General features: G+C 42.8%; 1 protein-coding gene across 1 annotated transcript in view; it reads left to right on the forward strand.

Moving 5' to 3' along the window:
• The first annotated feature begins 6,130 nt into the window (after nucleotides 1–6,130).
• The window catches only part of LOC115096370, a 130,567-nt gene continuing 129,144 nt past the window's right edge, over nucleotides 6,131–7,553 (forward strand). The window contains exon 1 of the mRNA XM_029610872.1: nucleotides 6,131–6,811. The gene's annotated coding sequence lies outside the window, so the exon portion shown is untranslated. The remainder of the gene's footprint in view (nucleotides 6,812–7,553) is intronic.

A 7,553-nucleotide genomic window follows, 5' to 3' on the forward strand; every position in this document is an offset into this window, starting at 1 on the left:
TGATTGGTCCTCGCCATAGTATTGGTGCCAAAACCAGATAGGAGCATAAGGTTCTGTATTGACTTTAAAAAGGTCAACGAGGTTTCAAAGATCGACGCCAATCTGATGCCATGAGTGGATTTACTGATTAAGCATCTGGGATCGGTCCATTTCATCTCTACCCTGGATCATACCAAGGGATATTGGCAGGTGCCTCTCATGCCAATGGTGAAAGAGAAGAATGCATTCTCGAAGCCAGGTGGACAGTTCGAGTTCACCATCCTCCCTTTTGGACCTCTTGATGCCCCCACAAGGTTTCAACAATTGATCGACTACCTGCTTCGCCCACATCAAATCTATGCCGCCGCCTAATTGGATGACATTGTGATGTGCTGCCCTGATTGGAAAACACATCTTAACCAACTCTAGAATATCCTAATCAGTCTGAAGAAAACAGGACTAATGGCTAACCCCAAGAAGTGCTTACTGGAAGGACAAGAAGTCTAATATCTTGGCTATACCCTGGGGAAGGGCAAGGTCCATCCACAGATCAGGAAGATTGAGGCGATCATTGGAGTACTAGTTCCACAAACAAAAGCAAAAGTGAGAGCATTCCTAGGCATTATAGGATACTACAGAAGGTTTATTCCCAATTACTCGGAGAAGGCAGAGCCTCTCACAAGGCTGTTGGTAAAGAAAGCACCAGATAAGGTCCCGTGGTCAGAGGAAGCAGAGAAGGGCTTCAGGGCCATGAAAGAAGTGATATGTTCTGAAACAGTCCTGTTAAGCTCAGACTTCAGTGAACCATTTACGATGCAGACTGATGCCTCAAAGTTGGCTTGGGAGCCATCTTAGTTCAAGAGAGGGATGGTCAAGAACATCCAGTAGAAATGCAAACAAAAGAGAGGTGGATCAATGTCAAGAGAAAATCTGTCATATGACAGATTACCCGACTCGGGCCGAGTTTTGGCCATAAGCATGGGCTGCTTCAGGGGTTATATAAAACTAAAATAAATAAATCACAATTAAAAAATACATTTTAAATATATAAACGATCATATATATATATAAATAAGACATCACATATAAAAGAAATACACACACACATATAAAAGGAAAAAAACTTTTGTCTGTAAAGGTAGGACATTTCTAACAAAGGTACTGATAATATAACATCCCACAATTAGGTGCCCTAAGTATTATTGAAGAAAATTTATTAAAAAGAAATACACACACAAGAATCCCCACTCAACTCATTATGGACCTTGCAAATATTGCCCTCACCAAAAATTATTTTTCCTTTAACAGAAAGATATTCATTGAAATCACGGATGTAGCCATGGGCGTGACCATGGCCCCCTCTATTGCCAATCTATATATGGCAAAATTTGAAGAAACATTTCTTAGTAATCATGTTTATGTAGGCAACATATTACTGTGGGAAAAGTATATAGATTATGTCTTTATGATTTGGAAGGGTAAAATTGAGGAATTAGAATCATTCCACACATGGCTAAATTGTCTAGATGACAATCTGAGATTCACTCTGATCTCAGATAAGAAAACTCTCATTTCCAGACATCCAAATAACAATGCAAGACGGCATATTCAAAACTGACATATATCGCAAACCTACAGACATTAATAAACTTTTAGAGTTCAGTAGCTGTCACAGCAGGTCACTTAGTAATCTGCCTTATTCTCAATGTTTGCGGATACGTAGACTTTGTAATGATGAACACACCTTTCAGCTGAGGGCTACTGAACTGAAGAGATGCTTCCGAGATAGAAACATATATTAGCAGTGGGCTGACACGTGCTAAACAACAAAAAGGAGGAGATCTGTTGGTAGCCAAAAGTAGGCCAAAAAATTTGAAAATTGTGTGCCCGATTGCATACACTCGCGTGCTAAAGAATATCACTAAGAGTCTGAGAAAGCACCGGCATATTATACAATCTTTACCGGCCTTTAGGGATAAAGAAGTTTTGATAGCCCCTAAAAGAGGGAGAAATCTCAAGGATTTACTATCACCTTCGAACTTTACCTTTTGTAATCGATCAAGATATCAGGCCGGCGGGACACAGACCCTGCGGACACTGCACAGTTTGTAATGTTGTTATGAAGACCGATAGCATTAACATTATAGCCACCAATAGGACACACAAGCTGGATGAGTTCACTAATTGCAAAAGGGAAGGCGTCATTTATGCAGTAAGATGTACATTAGTAAAACCATTAGAGCTCGAAATAAAAGAATAATAGAACATAAAAGTGCTGTAAAACGCAAAAAAAAAGAAGGAAAACCACTTGTAGCACATTCAGTTGAAGCCCACCACAAGCCTGACAAATATAGGTTTTGTGTGATCCATAAACCCAAAATAAAATGGAGAGGTGGCAACTTAGATAACATTCCTGTTAAGATTAGAACAGAAATACATTTATGAATTCAACACAAACGTACCACATGGGCTGAACCAAGAAATGGATCATGTATAGCTCTATGTTCTTATTTCACTATTTCTAATTAAATTGTATTACATGTTCCTTGTACCCGCCCCTTGGTGACAGTTCAGTTTCTATGTAAACCGGTGCGATAAATAAATAAATCTCTCAGTCTTCCTATAACTCACAACTGTTAGGATCTCCTCCTCCAGAGGGGAGGAGTTAGCAATCTGTTAGGATCTGCTATGCTGATGAGAGGAGCAAGCAGATGAGAGTTAGTAGTCTGTGCTCAGCTCCTGAGGTGGGAGGAGTGAGCACTCTAATGTAAATAGATGAATCCTTGGGCCGATGGCAGAAGATAGCGCCCCCAGGAGGATACCCTGAGAGGGACCACCGGCTAGGCTTGAGTACGGAGACAGACACAGATAGTTCTTTATTAGACAGGTTAGTAGAACCACCAGCGGAGGCAGTAGTGAGCTGATGTGCCCGGCAAGGCTGAAGTCCCTCAGATACTGGAACTGTGATCCCAGGGTTGCTGAGCTGTAGAGAGAGACTATAGATAGTGAGTAGACAGGTATGCTGTGTTCATAGCCAGAACTGGATGATAGATTTCACATAAGGTCTTCAAAAAGCTCAGTAGCTGGAAAGGGTTAGGCCTTCGAGGAGCGAGTACCTGGTTCCAGGGAAAGCTCTGAGAGAGCGATGGTAACTCACAATTGTCTGAATTTGTAATGGCTTCAAGACAGTAGAGAATCTTCAGTATATTCAGGAACATGGGCCCTCGAGGAGCGAGTACCAGTTCCTATCTGTAATCTGAATTAGTAACTCACAAATGTCCGTATCTGCGATCGCTTTCCAGGCAGTAGAGAATCTTCAGAGGGTTTAGGAACATGGGCCCTCGAGGAGCGAGTACCGGTTCCTATCTGTAATCTGAAATAGTAACTCACAATGTCTGTACCTGCGATTGCTTCCAGGCAGTAAGGTGTCTTCTGATTGTTCAGGAACATGGGCCCTCGAGGAGCGAGTACCGGTTCCTGTCTTGCAATCTGAAATCAAGAAAAGAGAGTGAGGCCCCCGAGGAGCGGGTACCCCTGGTAAGTCCCAGGAGGCAGAGTAGTGTAGAGAGAAGCGGGTCCAGATGAATCCCCGCAATCAATCCTTGCTAACTCAATTCGTAAGCGTAAGTGAAGACCTTTTATGTTGGAAGCACATGACGTCAATACCCCTGAGGTTCGCGCCCTTGGCGGTACATACTTCGGAGCGCGCGCGCCCCCTACGTCATCAGGAACATGGCGGATCCGCAGCGTTGAGCCGGTCCGGGGACGCCTGGGAGAAGCGGCATGGAGACGCCGCGGCAGTAAGCCGTCCATCAGACCCGGAGGGAGTCGCCACAGAAGTAGAGAGGGTGGAGCGAGGGCGAAGAGCAGCCACAAGTGCAACAACTAGACTAAAAATTTATGTATTTTTGGAACCACTAATCATATATTTTTTTTTTTTAATATTAACACTGATATAACGCCATAAGGTTTTTGGTTTTTTTTTTATAAAAGAAAGATAGTAACATGTTTTGTACTGTGAGCACTTTCTTTGAGGGAAAGCAATCAAATTGCTATGACTGAACAAAGTATACACTGTTGCCAAATTGTTGCAGTTAAGATATGGGTACTTCGCAGACAATGAGCTATACTTTGTCACTAGGAGAAAACCTATTGCTACTGCTTTGCTACAATGGTTTTGTCTGTCAGTCCACTTTAAACTTTGTAAGCTAGGGCAGAACTTCAAGTCCATTTTATTTGGTCTGGTATTTTTACAATGTGTTTTTATAATTATTTTTAATCATTACTTTATTATCTTTTTACATTTTCTATCTATTTTTTAAATTTATGCCAGCATGTGAAGAAAATTGTTTTATTTTTTTATCGTTTTAATTTTACATTTCTGTTTTGGATTGAGTTTGCTAATATAGGGGCTAAATAACACATACTTCATCTTTTATATTAAAATTTTTTTTATAATTTTGAAGTTGCAAGGAGGGTATAAGAGCCGCGTTTTTTCAGCGCGAACTTTAATCCCACACACATCCGGTACGCTTCACTGCCGGCGTGTGTATTGCTGCTAAAACCTTTTAAGTAAGTACTAGAATTACTTTTGCATGAGGGTATATTTTTGTTCTAAAATATATAACAAGTGATCGGTAAGCTTAATTGAATTTTTACGGCAGTCCCTGATTCGAAACATCGCTGGTGTTATCCGCTCTGAAAATGATAAATGGCAGCATTTAAAATAAAATAAAGGCTCTCCAATGCCAGAATATTGCTCAATTTCTACTAGCTAACCTGAGGGATAATGCACGCTGTAACATTAAAAATGCAGAGAATATTTTGAAAAAGTTTTTTTATAAGGCACAGCACCCGGCAGCAATCACTGCACCTTAAAGATTAAAGCACTTTACATTAATCTGGTTTCCTGCAGAAAACGACACATTTTATTTAAAAAAATAACTCTCAAACATTTTTTAACTCCAGCATAATTTATGCGTTTGTGTACAAATAATGTTTTGAAACAAAATATTTAATAATGTTTTATATGACCATAACAGAACGGAGTTGGAGTTGTACCTTGCTTTCCAGAAAGAGTATTACTGGCTAAACTCACAATCTGTGCAACTAATCATTCAAAAGACAACCTTGAAAAATAAAGGTAAATGTTATATTATCAGTACCTTTGTTAGAAATGTCCTACCTTTACAGGCAAAGGTTTTTTCTTTTTATATGTGTGTGTATTTCTTTTATATGTGACGTCTTATTAATATATTTTAATATGGTTGTTTATATATTTAAAATTTATTTTTTTAATGGTGATTTATTTATTTTAGTGTTATATAACCCCTGAAGCAGCTCATGCTTATGGGCAAAACTCGGCCCGAGTTTTGGAAAATCTGTCCTATGACCAATAAAACCTTTTCCTCTTGACATCGATCCACCTCTCTTTTGTCTGCGTTTCTGCTGCATTGGATCGGCTTCCGTGCTGTTTTCAGGAACATCCGGTGGCGTACATTCACCAGACGTTGATGCCATGAGAGAGGCGGTACCCAACAGTGAAAAAAAGAGGGCTTGGAAGTCAAGTGGGCCTTAAAAGCCTTACGCCAGGGCTTCCCAAACCGTGGGTGGGGACCCCAAATGGGGTCATACATCCTTCAGTTGGGGTCACAAGTGACCTCACTCTTTAGGTGCCAGCAGCATTAGTAGTGGAGGTCAGCATGGGGCCTGTAAATAAGCCCACACTCACAGGCTGGGCAGTGGCACAGCCCTTGCATGAGTTTCTGTAGTTGCAGGAAGCCCTGTGCATGGAGGGATCAGGGCAGCTGCAGGACCTGATGGGATCTGCATGTGGCAGCAGCTTGGGACCCGCCATGAAAGAAGGGGAGAGCTGTGGGTATGGCCAGTGGAGATATTCACTGCCGCCCTCCCCTCACCAACCACTGAGAACCTAACCAAGAGGAAAATGTTGCCCCTGTCATCAGCCTGCTCTCTCTCTCTCTCTCTTCCCCCTGTTATTCTCCATCTTTTGCCCAGAGCCCAAAGGAAACTTTCATCACTGACTCTGGCCAGTGAGGTGTTTGGAAGAGGGGCTATTTGAAGAAAGGGATGAGAGGCAAGAAGGGGGTTTTTTTTGTGTTGGATAAGGTGGGGGAGGGATTACTTCTGGAGAGTGAGAGAGAAGGAATGACAGAAGGTCCACTGAGGGATGGAAAAAGAATGGAGATGTGAAAAAAGAGATGAGAGGGAGGAGGCAATGGGAGATGGCGTGAGAGGGCGCGGATGACGGAGAATCAACGGGGAGACGTGGAAAGGACTGGAGGAGGTGAGAGATACAGAGATTGAGAGAGGGGGAGGAGGTTAAGAAGAGGGCATTAGATGGAGTACAGGAAGGGTGAGAAGCAGTGATTGATGGAGGGGAACTGCCTCACTGCTGATCTGTTTTCCTCATCCTCTGGGAATACTCGGGAACTCTCCGGATTTGGCCTGGAGACTCCCAAATTCTGAACGACTTGCTGGGTCTCCGGGCCAACACCCGATACCTCCGGGAGCCCTGCTACAGAAGTCTGAAAGAAAAAGGGTCTGGAGCAGCGCAGGCTCAAGGAAGGAGGAGCGTCGGGACCTGTGCCTCAGGAAAATGACGTGAAAAGCGAAATGAGCAGGCGCGCTGCCCTCCCCTGCTAGAAGCAAGAAACTGCAGATTGAGGAGGAGGAGCAACATCCTCCGGCCGCACAGCTGAAAATAAAACAAGGGAAGAGCATCCCCACACTGCAGGAGGAGGAGGAAGAGGAGCACATGTCCTGCGGGCCTGGGGAAAGAAGAGGCTCCTGTAGCTAAATAAGAATCGAGGTGAGGAGAGAGAATGAGAGTGCATACGTGTGTGAAAGACGGAAAGAAGTAAATGAGTGTGTATTCATTTATGGTGTATGTGGAAAAGGGAGAGGAGTGAGTGTGCATGTATATGTATGGAAGAGGAAGAAAAGTGTGTGTTTGTGTGTAAAATAGTGAAATGTATGTGTGTAGAAGGAGAGAAGTGAGTGTGCATATGGATGTGGACAAGGGAGAGAAATGAAATGAGTATATGTGAGAATAAGCAAGTATGTGAGTGAGTGAACATGCGAGTGTGCTAACGTGCGAGAGAGAAAGCTTGTGCAAGTGCTGCTTTGGCCTCCCCCCACCCGACCCTCGACAATCTCAGGGTGACAGGAAATCAGACGTTCCCAGGTATGCCTCTGGGGTCATGTGAATTTTCACGTTCCAAAATGGGGCCACTTTGGATAAAAGTTTGGAAAGCCCTGACTTACGCTATTAACTGCTCAGATGGCAGTTCACACTCATAGAAACACAGAAATATAGAGATGATGGCAGAAAAAGACCAACAGTCCATCCAGTCTAACCAGCAAGCTTCCTATGGTAGTATCTGCCGTGCAAGTTACCACAGTGCTGCTTGATGTGCTTTGCTTATTGGAAGAAGCAGTCTTGTGTTGTGTTTTGTTTTGTTTTGTCTGTTCATAATGTACTATCAGACTCCTAAGAGAGTCATGGCTCGTGTTGGTTGTCCCTGAATCCAAATTCCTCATTCCCTACACAA

This window comes from Rhinatrema bivittatum, chromosome 8 (genome assembly GCF_901001135.1).
Source record: "Rhinatrema bivittatum chromosome 8, aRhiBiv1.1, whole genome shotgun sequence".
NCBI lineage: Eukaryota > Metazoa > Chordata > Amphibia > Gymnophiona > Rhinatrematidae > Rhinatrema > Rhinatrema bivittatum.